We start from the raw sequence: 16,966 nt of genomic DNA, 5'->3' as shown, positions 1-16,966 counted from the left end.
TAGTAGTTTGTTTTCACCATGATATGTTCAACTCATAGCTAGTTTATCCAGTGAACACTGCATTTAGAAGGATAGCTAGTGACTGAAATGTAGCTAGCTAGCTCACACTGGCCAGGCAGTAGCCAACTAACGTTAACTAGCTAACTGTTAGCTAATCGTGGATGCCGCTAGCTAGACTCGGGAGCTCATGTGTGCACACGGGTGACAATAGCCAACTGGTTAGACATGATAACAACATGGGCAACAATAATTGGTGACTAGTTCGTTTTCAGACAAATATGTTCAACTCATAGTTAGTTTATCCACTGACCACCGACTTTCTTCTTCTTCTTCTTCTTTGAGATCGGGTTGGCTGATCGCATCCAACTTTTAAGGTGCATACACCGCCACCTACTGTACTGGAGTGTGAGGCCAGTCACAGCCTACCTACATTAAATTATCTTAATTAGTCCTCTAAGAAAGTGAAATGGAGCCCTAGACACTACTTCCCTCCCCTTTCCTCCCCCCACCACACCACCCAAACCCCAACCCCATCCAGCCTCTCTAACCCTTTCACACAATCTCTCCTTATCTACATCATACAGTTCACAAAATATCAACACATGCTCCACCATTTCCACCACTAAACACTCATCACACAGACCTGTTTCATGTCTCCCTATCATCCACAACCTGGCATGCAAACCTGTGTGCCCAAACTGTAGTCTACTCCACACAACTTCCTCTCTCCTACATCCCATACTCCCCACCTCTTCCTTAACTGACCGGTGCACGCGATAAAATTGTCTCCCCTTACTAATAGCATCCCACTCCCTTTGCCAAAGATCGACACCTTTTGCCCGGATCAAGGACTTAACTTCCCTGTGGCCCAACGGGATCTGAACATCTACCCCTTCTCTCCTCACCGCACTATTAGCCACGTCAGCTTACCATCACTCCCATCCTCTCCAATCCCATTGACAGCACCATCATCTCCACAAACAAGTCTCCCCTATCCGACCTGCCCGTCTTCACACTACTCAACTGCAGCCAAATCAGAGCAGATCACCACTCCATGGTTTCACCTCCTCCACCCATATCAAACCTATAATCATGGCCATCAACTCGGCCGCATACACTGACACATAATCAGTTAACCGCTTACATACTCTAACATTAAAATATGGGATATACACCCCTGCCCCTACCCTACCACTGACTGTATCCTTTGAACCATCTGTATATATCCTTCAAAACAAATAAAAACAATTATCTATACTGTATATCTCTCCACACACCGTCTCACGTCCTCAACCTGTTCTCTCCTACCCTCAATAATATCCACATCTACACTTGGTTTCAGAAACAGCCACGGAGGAACGTTCCCCAATACAATTGCCGGCCCTATCTCTCTCTCCCCCAGTCCATATTCTACCACTTTCTGCCCAATTGTCCACCCGTACGCCCTCTGCTTACCCACTCCTCGCTCCCAACATTCCCCAGTTACCGTGACCGCAGGATGTCCTTCTGAACTCGCGTTCAACCTCGCCCAGTACGCTAATCCAAGTTTGTCCCACCTTATCCTCAGTGGCAGTTCCTCACTATCCACCTGCAATGCCTCAGCAGGTGTCATCCTGAAGGATCCCACACACAATCTCAGGGCCCTTGACTGTATCCTGTCCAGGCGCTGTAGTACCGTTTTGGCTGCCGATCCATATACAAAGCATCCATAATCCAAAAATGACCTGATCAATGCCTGATACATACACAACAGTGTTTGTCTATCTGACCCCCAATCATATCCTGCCACTGTCCTCATGAGGTTCAACACCTTCCTACACTTAATTTCAATATACTCAACATGTCTCTTCCATGTAAGCCTCTCATCAAACCACATCCCTAAATACTTAAAGTCAGACACCCTACCTATATCCTGACCGTATATTTGCAGCCTAACATCTTTAAGCTTACTCCTAGAAAACACCATAAAGCAGGACTTGGCCAAAGACATCCTAAACCCCACAACTCCCACAGCTTCTTGCATCTTCCTCATCACATATTTCACATTCCCACCCCTCTTCCATACAGCCCCATCATCAGCATACAAGGCCACACCCACTCCCTGTTCCACCTCCTTAAATATGTAATCTATCATCAGGGTGAACAACACCGGACTAACCACACTTCCCTGAGGAGTACAATTGTCCACTTCAAACCACATTGACAATTCTGACAACACCCTCACCCATATGACCCGATCAAATAGGAAGTCCATGATCCAGTTATACAGACGTCCCCCAATGCCCAATGCACTCAACTTGATCAACAAACCTTCCCTCCACATGGTATCGTAAGCTTTCTCAATGTCAAAATACACAACATTCATCACCCCTTTTAATTTCAGGGCCTTGGCTATCTCTGTACTAACTGTCACCAGGGCATCCATGGCAGATCTCCCTCTGACCACCGACTTTGCCTCCGGCTATCCAACAAAAGGACATTTTGGCCACAATACAGCTTGCTAACACACTATTGGGATTGACTTCTGAACGATCCATCGATGGGATCTGCCAATGATGATTCCAATCTCTGCAGAGAGCAGAGTCATAAGAGGCTACCTGAGGAGTGTGTCCATAGATACTAACCTCAGTCAATCACTAAAACAAGCTCTTTCATGCAAAGAGAATTGATTGGGTAAGGCCCCTGGCTTTTATTCCTCCTTTGCACTCTAATTGGTTGTTGAGAGTTGGGTACTCGTATCTCATCTACATGGTGTGCACAGGGACACAACTCTGTTTACATTCCCAAACACAATTAAGAAGTGATGAATTACGTACCAACATATTTTGCATACAAGGATATTAATGAGCATTTTTTCATGCATGTGTATGAAAGGACCAGTCATCCATACTATCTGAGCATGGTGGAAGTTGTTTAATCAGTTGTGCTTGTGGCAAATCAGGAACAAATTGTTGTAGCATTTTAGGTAAAATGGTGCATGATTAAGTAATGCAGACAGATGTTAATGAATCGGTGGTGTCATTTGTGTCTTACAGTTGAAGTCGGAAGTTTACATACACTTACAGTGAGGGTAAAAAAGTATTTGATCCCCCTGCTGATTTTGTACGTTTGCCCACTGACAAAGAAATGATCAGTCTATAATTTTTGTGGTAGGTTTATTTGAACAGTGAGAGACAGAATAACAACAACAAAAAATCCAGAAAAACGCATGTCAAAAATGTTATAAATTGATTTGCATTTTAATGAGGGAAATAAGTATTTGACCCCTCTGCAAAACATGACTTAGTACTTGGTGGCAAAACCCTTGTTGGCAATCACAGAGGTCAGACGTTTCTTGTAGTTGGCCACCAGGTATGCACACATCTTAGGAGGGATTTTGTCCCACTCCTCTTTGCAGATCTTCTCCAAGTCATTAAGGTTTCGAGGCTGACGTTTGGCAACTCGAACCTTCAGCTCCCTCCACAGATTTTCTATGGGATTAAGGTCTGGAGACTGGCTAGGCCACTCCAGGACCTTAATGTGCTTCTTCTTGAGCCACTCCTTTGTTGCCTTGGCCGTGTGTTTTGGGTCATTGTCATGCTGGAATACCCATCCACAACCTATTTTCAATGCCCTGGCTGAGGGAAGGAGGTTCTTACCCAAGATTTGACGGTACATGGCCCCGTCCATCGTCCCTTTGATGCGGTGAAGTTGTCCTATCCCCTTAGCAGAAAAACACCCCCAAAGCATAATGTTTCCACCTCCATGTTTGACGGTGGGGATGGTGTTCTTGGGGTCATAGGCAGCATTCCTCCTCCTCCAAACATGGCGAGTTGAGTTGATGCCAAAGAGCTCCATTTTGGTCTCATCTGACCACAACACTTTCACCCAGTTCTCCTCTGAATCATTCAGATGTCCATTGGCAAACTTCAGACGGGCATGTATATGTGCTTTCTTGAGCAGGGGGACCTTGCGGGCGCTGCAGGATTTCAGTCCTTCACGGCGTAGTGTGTTACCAATTGTTTTCTTGGTGACTATGGTCCCAGCTGCCTTGAGATCATTGACAAGATCCTCCCGTGTAGTTCTGGGCTGATTCCTCACCGTTCTCATGATCATTGCAACTCTACGAGGTGAGATCTTGCATGGAGCCCCAGGCCGAGGGAGATTGACAGTTATTTTGTGTTTCTTCCATTTGCAAATAATCGCACCATCTGTTGTCACTTTCTCACCAAGCTGCTTGGCGATGGTCTTGTAGCCCATTCCAGCCTTGTGTAGGTCTACAATCTTGTCCCTGACATCCTTGGAGAGCTCTTTGATCTTGGCCATAGTGGAGAGTTTGGAATTTGATTGATTGATTGCTTCTGTGGACAGGTGACTTTTATACAGGTAACAAACTGAGATTAGGAGCACTCCCTTTAAGAGTGTGCTTCTAATTTCAGCTCGTTACCTGTATAAAAGACACCTGGGAGCCAGAAATCTTTCTGATTGAGAGGGGGTCAAATACTTATTTCCCTCGTTAACATGCAAATCAATTTATAACATTTTTGACATGCGTTTTCTGGATTTTTTTGTTGTTATTCTGTCTCTCACTGTTCAAATAAACCTACCATTAAAATTATAGACTGATAATTTCTTTGTCAGTGGGCAAACGTACAAAATCAGCAGGGGATCAAATACCTTTTCCCCTCATTGTAGGTTGGAGTCATTAAAACTCTTTTTTTCAACCACTCCACACATTTCTTGTTAACTATAGTTTGGGCAATTCGGTTAGGACATCTACTTTGTGCATGACACGTAATTTTTCCAACAATTGTTTACGGACAGATTATTTCACTTATAATTCACTGTATCACAATTCCAGTGGGTCAGAAGTTTACATACACTAAGTTGACTGTGCCTATAAAACAGCTTGGAAAATTCCAGAAAATTATGTCATAGCTTTAGAAGCTTCTGATAGGCTAATTGACATCATTTGAGTCAATTGGAGGTGTCCCTGTGGATGTATTTCAAGACCTACCTTCAAACTCAGTGCCTCTTAGCTTGACATCATGGGAAAATCAAAAGAAATCAGCCAAGACCTCAGCTAGCTAACTGCAAATCAATCCCAGAACAACAGCAAAGGACCTTGTGAAGATGCTGGAGGTAACAGGTACAAACGTATCTATATCCACAGAAAATCGAGTCCTATATCGACATAACCTGAAAGGTCGCTCAGCAAGGAAGAAGCCACTGCTCCAAAACCAGACTAAAAAAAAAAGCCAGACTACGGTTTGCAACTGCACATGGGGACAAAGATCGTACTTTTTGGAGAAATGTCCTCTGGTATGATGAAACAAAAATAGAACTGTTTGGCCATAATGACCTTCGTTATGTTTGGAGGAAAAAGGGGAATGCTTGCAAGCCGAAGAACACCATCCCAACCGTGAAGCACGGGGGTGGAAGCATCATGCTGTGGGGGTGCTTTGCTGCAGGAGGGACTGGTGCACTTCACAAAATAAATGGAAAGGAGGAAAATTATGTGGATATATTGAAGCACCATCTCAAGACATCAGTCAGGAAGTTAAAGCTTGGTCGCAAATGGGTCTTCCAAATGGACATTGACCCCAAGCATACTTCCAAAGTTGTGGCAAAATGGCTTAAGGACAACGAAGTCAAGGTATTGGAGTGGCCATCACAAAGCCCTGACCTCAATCCTATAGAAAATGTGTGGGCAGAACTGATAAAGCGTGTGCGAGCAAGGAGGCCTACAAACCTGACTCAGTTACACCAGCTCTGTCAGGAGGAATGGGCCAAAATTCACCCAACTTATTGTGGGAAGCTTGTGGAAGGCTACCCGAAACGTTTGACCCAAGTTAAACAATTTCAAGGCAATGCTACCAAATACTAATTGAGTGTATGTAAACTTCTGACCCACTGGGAATGTGATGAAATAAATAAAAGCTGAAATAAATCATTCTCTCTACAATTATTCTGACATTTCACATTCTTAAAATGAAGTGGTGATCCGAACTGACCTAAGACAGGGAATTTTTACTAGGATTAAATGTCAGGAATTGTGAAAAACTGAGTTTTAATGTATTTGGCCAAGGTGTATGTAAACTTCCGACTTAAACTCTAGGTCATGCTTGAGATGATGATTGAGAATCATTGAGAGGATAATCAACTTTTTAACAACCAATTACTTCCAGATTTGCTATTATACAAACTAGTACAGTAGCAGGTTTAGAGGACTTAGTAAAAGAGACTAGCAATACTAATATGGTGTTTACACAATACGCACATCATGTTTAAATTCACATGGTCATAAAACATTCTTTATCATCAATTCATCTTGAATCATTGTGCACACTGGTTTGGTGAATTAGCAATTGTTGCCATGCAAAACAATCGACCAAGATAATCAGGTAATCTATTCAGTACACGTGTTTCTGTGTCATATTACTACAGTGTAAAGGTAAGACTGCATCGGTGAAGGGAGTGAGATATGAGACTACAGAAGCTCTGCCCGGGTGTCACGTATGATAGGAGTTGAATTGGATTGATTCTGGTCAGGGTCTGGACTGCAGGCTGACGTGATTGACCATTTTCTTCTACTTGGTTATGGTAAGATCATGTCTCCTCTACGCAGGCAGCCGCAGCACGCTCTGGACTCCGGGGAAACCATCCAATCGGCCCTCCGCCGTCTATAGGCCATCCAGAGAAGCAGCAGTGTCCCCGTCATCAGCGAACACACCACCACCATCCCCAGTATGACAAGCATCATCTCCATCTCAGCTGCCATATCTGAAATTCATTCAGTAACACAAGTTACGTCCCAAATGGCACCCTATTCCCTATATAGTGCACTACTTTAGGGTGCCATTTGGGATGCATCCACAGTCTACACACATCAGGCACTCATTTCCTCTCTGATAAGGATCTTTGGAGCGTATTATCAAAGATTGATCACATTTTATTACTTAGTCACGCTAATAATTACCCATCTCCCCTGGGAGAGAAGAATTCTCTGCTCCTTTCAACATGGGACCAAAGGATATGCGGTTCCTCAGATTGGTGATAGCCTCTGGACCCTCCTCAGAGAAGAGATCTCTGTGCTGAAGACACTGCTGCAGTTAGAAAAGAGAAAAACATGGCGTGTGTGTATGGAAAATTATGAGTTGGAGGAGATAACCGGTAATTAGGATGTTTCTGGGTCTCTTTCCAGGTACAGAGTGTATTGTACATAATCTCTCTGTTATTAATATGCCTCAAACATGTTGCCTCAGTTGTTGTTGTTTGATATCAAAGTCACTGGAAAGAAATCATTTTATACAACACATAATTAATCTTCTAACAATAGTGAGGTTTCAGCTTGAAGGCTACATGCAAGGCTATATACCCCAAACAACACATAAAAGCCTATTTTCAGCTTGAAGGCAGCACACTTGGCCATATGCTAGGCTACATACTAAACAACACATAAAGGCCTATTATCAGCTTGAACACGGCACGCTAGGCTAGGCTAGGCTACATACTAAACAACACATAAAGGCCTATTATCAGCTTGAACGCGGCACGCTAGGCTAGGCTAGGCTACAGGCTAAACAACAGAAATTGAGAGATATTTAGCTTTATGAGTATGTTCCATCTCCAGCTATTCCACTGGGGTGGATGTCTCCATCTCAGTATCTCAGTAAGAGTTTCCTTGTTTCCCCAAATGGCTCAGTCCCAGTCTCACCCTCTCACACTCGGTATGGTTCCTGAGGCAGATGCTCAGATCGCAGTGTAGGTACGCCATGGAGTAATTAATCATCTGGAAGAGACTGATTGTGAAGCTGGCGCGTTTTGACAGGATGCTGGGTAACAGCCTGATTCCTCGCGGGTTCAGCGGTAACCTGGAAGTTCCCACAACAAATCACAACAACTGTGGGACTGAGAGGGGGGTTGAGTATTGGTCGGCAGCGGCATAAAAACGTTCACAGGACATGTGATAGGAACAACACTGAACTTTGTTTTGAAGTGAATTTGATAGTGAGTGTAATTCAAATAGCAGGCGTCACAAATGTTTCCGACAACAGCAAGTCAACACAAAGTAAAGAAGAGCGGAACAATGGATTTGGTGGTTATCATTGACTTCCTGTTCCTATTGATCGTGAAGGTCTTGCCATTTGAGGTTATGAGTCTGCATGAATACCCCCTCTCCTAAAACTGTTATGAGGATGTGTTTATGCGATATGATCTTAAGCAAGTCATGTTCAATAAAAGCATATTCAGAAATAATTCAGGGATTTATCAGACTTAAAAGATGGATCTTTGGAAACCATAGGCTACTCAGCTGACTTAAGCAGAATTCAGAAAGGTCTGGGAGCAAACCTGACTGCAAGGAGACATGTTTCGCTGTCCTTCAATTCCCATTATAACTGGGAGATTAAAAAGACACCACTCTTCCTTGTCAACACTTTTTCCTTTAAATACAACTTCCCTGTTCAGATATAGGCAGCGGTGGTAGTTCACAGCTAAAGAGCTTATTCACTGTTGGCAGATATTAGGGGTTGTGTTTTATTTTATTTTTTTTGCTATGTGCTCTCTAAGTGTTTAATTTGCCATCCGTCCCAGAAATGCTGCCTCTCTGCGATAAGACCATCAGCAAGCAAGCCCAGGGAGGTGCTGTCTGTATACAGCAAAAAAAAAAGTTGGAAGTTTACATACACTTAGGTTGGAGTCATTAAAACTCGTTTTTCAACCACTCTACACATTTCTTGTTAACAAACTATAGTTTTGGCAAGTCAGTTAAGACATCTACTTTGTGAATGACACAAGTAATTTTTCCAACAATTGTTTACAGACAGATTATTTCACTTATAATTCACTGTATCACAATTCCAGTGGGTCAGAAGTTTACATAAACTAAGTTGACTGTGCCTTTAAACAGCTTGGAAAATTCCAGAAAATTATGTAATGGCTTTAGAAGCTTCTGATAGGCTAATTGACATCATTTGAGTCAATTGGAGGTGTACCTGTGGATGTATTTCAAGGCCTACCTTCAAACGCAGTGCCTCTTTGCTTGACATCATGGGAAAATCAAAAGAAATCAGCCAAGACCTCAGAAAATAAATTGTAGACCTCCACAAGTCTGATTCATCCTTGGGAGCAATTTCCAAACGCCTGAAGGTACCACGTTCATCTGTACAAACAATAGTACGCAAGTATAAACACCATGGGACCACGCAGCCATCATACCGCTCAGGAAGGAGACGTGTTCTGTCTCCTAGAGATGAGCGAAAAGTGCAAATCAATCCCAGAACAACAGCAAAGGACCTTGTGAAGATGCTGGAGGGAACAGGTACAAAAGTATCTATATCCACAGTAAAACGAGTCCTATATTGACATAACCTGAAAGGCCGCTCAGCAAGGAAGAAGCCACTGCTCCAAAACCGCCATAAAAAAGCCAGACTACGGTTTGCAACTGCACATGGGGACAAAGATCGTACTTTTTGGAGAAATGTCCTCTGGTATGATGAAACAAAAATAGAACTGTTTGGCCATAATGACCTTCGTTATGTTTGGAGGAAAAAGGGGAATGCTTGCAAGCCGAAGAACACCATCTCAACCGTGAAGGACGGGGGTGGCAGCATCATGCTGTGGGTGTGCTTTGCTGCAGGAGGGACTGGTGCACTTCACAAAATAAATGGAAAGGAGGAAAATTATGTGGATATATTGAAGCAACATCTCAAGACATCAGTCAGGAAGTTAAAGCTTGGTCGCAAATGGGTCTTCCAAATGGACAATGACCCCAAGCATACTTCCAAAGTTGTGGCAAAATGGCTTAAGGACAACAAAGTCAAGGTATTGGAGTGGCCATCACAAAGCCCTGACCTCAAGCCTATAGAAAATGTGTGGGCAGAACTGATAAAGCGTGTGCGAGCAAGGAGGCCTACAAACCTGACTCAGTTACACCAGCTCTGTCAGGAGGAATGTGCCAAAATTCACCCAACTTATTGTGGGAAGCTTGTGGAAGGCTACCCGAAACGTTTGACCCAAGTTAAACAATTTCAAGGCAATGCTACCAAATACTAATTGAGTGTATGTAAACTTCTGACGCACTGGGAATGTGATGAAAGAAATAAAAGCTGAAAGAAATCATTCTCTCTACTATTATTCTGACATTTCACATTCTTAAAATAAAGTGGTGATCCTAACTGACCTAAGACAGGGAATTTTTACTAGGATTAAATGTCAGGAATTGTGAAAAACTGAGTTTACATGTATTTGGCTAAGGTGTATGTAACCTGGATCAAGCAGGATTGATTTAGTACATTATTTACTTGATTGGAATGTTTGCCAGCATTGACAGTTTAGTCCCATTCTGGAGCTGTAGGTAGTAGGGCTGTTGGAGATATTCCATGTATGAAACACAACAATATGAACACCTACCTGGAAAACACACAGCAAGTGGTGTTGAATTCATCAAGCTGAACAGTGGGCGAGAGACAGCAGGACTTTATCTCCAGGTTCACCTGGCTGTTGTTGGTTTTCAGGTTGATTACCACATGGAGGATCCCCAGAGCTGGGACAAAGTCTCCGGGCAGAACGTTGCGCTCCAAGTTCAAGTTCATCTCGGCCGTGTAGTTGCCAGTGCCACAAATATCATCGGAAATTACCGCTAATCTGAAAACAGATTAGAACAAACATGAAACCTATAATTACAAAGCAGTTGTAATGCAAATCCATGTTTAAAAAATATTGTTATTACTGTGTAGTTCCATAGGTATAGGGGTAACTTAAGGTAAAGTGTTACCACCTATCCAATTCAATTCAAATAACTTGATTAACTAATGTTGAATGTTAATATTAGAATGCACTTTTTAATATCATAATACATTATTTTGTTAATTAAATTAAATATCCTGTGATAATTACCCAGTGAGGAGATCAGGCGATAATAACCCCATCCTCTGGTGCAAGGCCAATGGATCGGAATCACTCCCAGACCCCAGCAGCTTTCTACCAGACTCGTGGGCTGAACTTACTCCAGACAAAGCATGGTCATTCCCGACCGCATTAGTGGTCTGGTGCAGTAGTGCATTTGACAGGTGGGGTTTCTTATCCCTCAATCCCATGGTCTCATCAGGTCGTGATTGAGTTAAGTTAATGTGGCTGGTGCCAGCTGAGCTATCGGCTGTGAATGGCGCCGGCCGTGTGCTAAACCCAGATTGCTCGCTTTTCACTTCACGCACTATTGGAGCCTCTGAGGGGATTATTTGCTCGTTATCGGCAGAAGCATGTGAGGCATTTGAATGCCGTTCCTCTTTCTTCTCCGAATCTGTAAACGAGTCCCATTGGCTTCGAGACGAAGCGTCGAAAGGCATTATCTCAGAAGAAGATTGCCCTTGGCGATGATGCGAAGCCAGGTTGGCGGTAAGAGGCCCTGTGGGCGAGTAATTGTTGGTGGGTGGGCTAGTCGATGTGTCATTATACGGACGAGGCGGTAGAAAGGGAATGAGGTGGCTCCCCTTTAATGCCTCAGTGATGTCAGAGGTCATGATGTCCTCTGCAGCAATGTCAAAGAGAGGTGCCGCCGGTTGCACACGCTGCAGATGTTTTCCAACAGTCATGGACTGAGAGACTGAGTTTCCTGATGTTGTTGATGTCGAAGTGCTTATTTGATGCTTTTGAGCTGAAACATGTTGAATTATTGATGTGTGGGAAGTAGATGTCTTTATTGCAAAATTAGGCTGAACAGTTGACTGCCCAGCTGTGATTACTGATTTTGCAGCGGTAAGTGAATAAAGATTTCCAACACTGTTAGGTGTAGAAAATGTTGATTTCACAATCTCTGGAGAGACGTTAAATGTTACATTCACATTTCTGATTTGATTTTGAGGGCCTGGGACTGTGCTTTGCGAGAAAGTCTTCATAAATACTTGTTTTTTACCTTTTGTTGGGTGTCTTTGCTGATTGCTTTGCTTATGTTTTGTTGATGCATTGGCATATTTTGTAAGCATGACCTTATGGGTAGAGAATTGTTGTGGTTTCTTGTTAAAATATACCATTCGTGATAGTGTCTGGCTTGGGGTTATCACAGTCTGCACTGGCATTTTATGACTTAGCGCTTGGCTGGAGAATGACCAATTTTCTTCTTCCAGAGATTCAGAGTGATTTTCAGCCCGATGAATGTCTCTGTGTGCTGTTGCTCCCAACAGTTTAATTAAAAGATGGGAGGAAGACATGTTTTCAGAAGGGCGGTTTTCCTCTCTAGCCAGTCTTTCTGTGGTTTTCATTATTCCATGGTGAACAGTACTGCTCTCGTCCATTGTCATTTCTGTCACCTCCTCAAGAAAACCTTGAGGCTGAGAGAAGTCAGACTCCTGTCCTTTGTTGTTTTTCAGCTTTAGGATGTTCACATTTTCTGATTCTTTCGAGTCATCCACGTTCTGATTAACGTGAGGCGGAGATGTAGGAGTTTCAAGGTTCCCAGCACTGTCTGCAAAGATTCGAAAGGTGTCACCACTCGACTCGATGTCACTGCGACCTACTGCAAGTCTTTGTTCGGTTGACCTTTTCACGTCAACGTGTGCTGTTGTTGTCGTCATGGCGGACATATGAATGTCTAACTTGCTTGTGGTTTCTGAAATAAGTGTCGTGGAAAACATAACTCCTTTCTCTGGTGTTGTTGGCAACTGAGCATTTACTTTAGCACTTGTCTTCACTGTCTGTGACAAAACAACGGGAGGCGCAGTCTGTTTATCGATACTGTTTACATTGTCGGCAATCTTAGAATCTGGCTTTTTCAACAGTGTTGTCATGGTAGTTACAGATGCATGTTGCGTGTGAGAAACTTCTGGAAGGAGGCTCATAGGCTGCTGCCCTTTGGACAGAACACTGGGCTGTGCTGACAGGTGGCCAGTGGTAGTCAACACAGACATCAAAGATTTCACACTGTCTGTCAGAGCCTGAGAGGCAGGAGGAACTTTGACAGCAGGCGTGGTCCACCTCGTAGAGTGGAAGGATGTTGTTGCACTTTGGCTTTCGATTGATGACATTCTCACAGGCAAGGGTGATTCGTCAATGTGGTCAGTGATGTGGCTTTTTGATGTGATTATTTCATGAGCTTGGTTAACGAGATAATTAAATGAGTCTTGCGTACCTCTTATTATTGATCCATTGTTGGGGTCATTAACCCCACTGATGGGGTCATTAACCCCACTGTTGGGGTCATTAACCCCACTGTTGGAGTCATTGTTCTGGTCAGAGAGTCCATGGACAGAAGCAAATGGAGCATTGGTGAGAGGAATTGTCATAACTTGCCCAACAGCATGCTCCTGCCCTTCCCCTCCTCCATCTTCAAAACTCAACTCTGTGTCCTTATTTGTAATTTCAACACCCGCCAATGTGTGATTGCTAAGAAAACTATGAGGTAAACTGGATGATATGCTTTGTAGTTTTACAGATGAATTATCTTGGATTTGAGCATCATTTGTCTTGCCCTCGGTGAGAAATACCGATTTTGACTGGTTTCTGAGATTCACAGTCTTCCCAAATATTTTTTCTTCTTTATCTCTCAATGGTAATAATAAAGTGTGAAATATCTCTGAAGTTAAAGGATAAGGCATGCTGGTTGTTGATAACAACCTTTTATCAAACGATTTGCTAATATCACTCAATCTGGAAACTGTCTTATTTTCCACCTTTGTAATGAGAAGCCCTGTTCTGGTTGTGTTTGCCTTGACTTCAATCGTTCCCGAGTTTGAGAAAGATGTACTAGCAAATGAATCATTCAACTTGATTTTACTGAGATTCATTTCAGAGTTTAATGAGGAAAGGGGAGGTATGGAGTCATAATCTAGCCCATCCAAAACATTTACAGAAAAATCAAATGTGCTCTTTTTTGATGTTTTGGCATCATTAAATAATACTGTTTTGTCCTCTTGTTTCTTTGTTGTCACTTCAAATGAGCTCGGCATTGAGGCCTTGTTGTGACTGGAGTTTACAGTAAGCATATTTCCATGTCCTTTTCCTCCAAGACTGAGTGAGCTGCCTCGGTCGAACAACGCTGACAGAACAGCAATTTTTTCTGTTGATGATAGCCTTTTTTCTTGCAGGCAGGTCAAACACATGTTTGTCATCACACGCTCCGTAGTCGCAGAAACTTCCTTTCTGTCACCCAAGATGGATTCTGACCCACTCAATGGATATTTTGTTCTTTCCAATTCCAAAATCCCATTTTCATCTGCGTCTTGGCCTCGTTTTTCCTCAATGTCATTTGACTCGGCCCAGTTATCAATTATGTGAGGACGAGGGGCAGTCACCATAGGTACTCCCAACCTCCGTCGTGTGGACATAAGAGTGATAGACTCAGCGATTCTTTGATTCCTGTTAACAAGTAGAGAGAGAAGCAGCAAATCTGAGGCTTTCTCTTCCTCCATGCCATTGGACAAATGAGCCACGGGCATCACGATGCCGTTCTTCATTGATTCAAATCTAGCTTCAGTGAAAGAGGAAATGGCCTCTTCATAATTAGAGATCCGTGCAAGATTTGGTTCAGTGGGAGACCTCATGCTTGATGTATTGTCCTCAGCTGGCACGGGTAAATCGGAGCCCTCTTTCCAAACAAAGCCTCCAGTTGACGAAGCAGCAATTGCATCTCCAGCAGTTGTGGCGTTCGTGAAATTGTGCCTTTCATGTGGCGTATGGAACATACCTGTCCCTGGGGATGCACGTCCAGCCACAGTCTGGGGGTGGCTGTTCTCTGTGGGGATTGTTACTGCTCCACCATGACCTTCGTCGTTCTGCTCTTTAGACACCGACTCTATAGTGACTGGGTCTTCTGCCGCTGCTGGCGGTGACGGATAGGGATAACCTTGCAGGTCTCCATTTTCAGCTTGCACTACAAGGAGATCAATCTGAGTCAATCGTCTTTTCGCCGTCATGACTTGGAAATCATTTGCTATGAAAATGGTTCATATCAATTAACAAAATGGAGAAGTATTTAATCATGCATAGCGAAATATCCAGCTTGGGTTCATTAAGTCGACCCAAACAGATCAGTATTCATTACTATGTCACTTCTTTAATAAGAAACTAATTTGGGATGCACTCTAATTCGGAATGTATTGTATACTGTAGCGAATAACTAGCAATTTATCAAGCCCTAACAGAGACAATATCATGATTAATTTGCCAATAAGGCCACTAGCCTACTGTTAACCTTTCAGTAACCTCAGAACAACAGCTGCAGTGAAAAATAAGTGAAAATCACTACCATGAACTTTTACCAATACTTTTTTGCTTAACATCATTGCCTTGCAGGGCAAAACCACAAGCAGCGAGCAGCAAGGAGCCCACCAACATATCATATATATATCATATAAAGGTACACAAAAAGCAAATACATACCTGTGAGAATGAAAACAAATAGCATTACATAGAAATGACTGCTCATCCTGTTTATAACAGAACAGGTGAATATTCTTCCAAAAAAAGTGTTGCTTGCAAACCCAGCTTGCTATTAATCCAACACAGGTGGGAGCTGTAGTTTTGTAGATACACAGCCAGTGTGATCACATACTGAGGGCTTTGTTCCTCGGCTTATTTCATTTTGATACATGGATTAGATTTCAGTGAAATGTCCTGTAAACAAGGAACAAGCTCCAGGTCTTCTCTCTCTTCAGTCATCGTGGGGCTGATATGTAAATAGGTATCCCTTTCTCTACTGTTGCTCCATTTCTAAGATGCCATTATTAAAGAGGGAGTGGGACACACACGCAACCAGACACACACGCAAGCATACACACACACAAACACAAACGCATTGCCCTTTTAATTAAACTCATGCTTGTAATCTTTACATTATTACATGATTGGCAGTCATGCAGAGCTGTTAACAAGCATGCAGTGTAATGATCCATTTAGAGCAGTGGGTCTTCCATGCCATAGATAGAATATATATCCTCAAGCTGTGTACCCAGTGCCAGGGCTTATACTCACGTGAACAGCCCTAAACCACAGCAATATACACTATCATCCTAATCCATTTTCCCCAAACACATCCAGTATGTTAATGCTCTTTAAAATCAATGTCAAGTGTGAGCATTTCAGCCATTTCCCCACATATATGATTAATATGCAGTCACCTCCAAAATGATTGGCACCCTTGATAAAGATTTGCAAAACATTTTGGTAAATTCTATTATTTTACACGAATACAATTGCTCAGATAAAGAGATTTTGTTTAACAAGTAATATATTTGATCTCAAAAGCATAGGGGTCAAAATAATTGGCACACCTGTTGTCAAAGTAGTCAAAAGTTTAGTATTTGGTCCAGTATTCCTAGCACGCAATGACTGCATCAAGCTTGTGACTCTACAAACTTGTTGGATGCATTTGCAGTTTGTTTTGGTTGTGTTTCAGATTGTTTTGTGCCCAATAGAAATGAATGGTAAATAATGTATTGTGTCATTGATGAGTGAGAAAGTTACATAGGCACAAAGATAATATACCCAAGACATGCTAACCTCCCTATTATTGGTAATGGTGAGAGGTTAGCATGGCTTGGGTGTATGATCTTTGTGCTTCTGTAACTTTCTCACTCATCATTATTCACAATTCATTCAAGATGATCCGTAATCATGGTAGCATCCACATTCATGTAGAAGTGTTTAGAAACATATTCTATTCTTATTTACAATAAAAGTGACTAAATACTAAACTTTTGACTTTGACAACAGGGGTGACAATATTTTTTGACCCTATCTTTTTGAGTATACAAATATTACTTGTTAAACAAAATCTTTCTCTGAGCAATTGTATTAGTATAAAATAATATCATTTTCATTTTTTTTGGAGCATACAATATAGCTCAGTATTTGTATTATTTATTTTATAAAAGTATTTTTTGCTCATCTTTATCAAGGGTGCCAATAATTTCGAACCCCACTGTATGTTAGGAAATGGCTGAGTGATGTACACTGAGTGTACAAAACATTAGGAACATCTGCTCTTTCCATG

This window comes from Coregonus lavaretus (genome assembly GCF_964263955.1).
Source record: "Coregonus lavaretus genome assembly, chromosome: 26".
Classification (NCBI taxonomy): Eukaryota; Metazoa; Chordata; class Actinopteri; order Salmoniformes; family Salmonidae; genus Coregonus; species Coregonus lavaretus.
The sequence above is the reverse complement of the archived record's forward strand: the minus strand, read 5'-3'. Positions refer to the sequence as shown.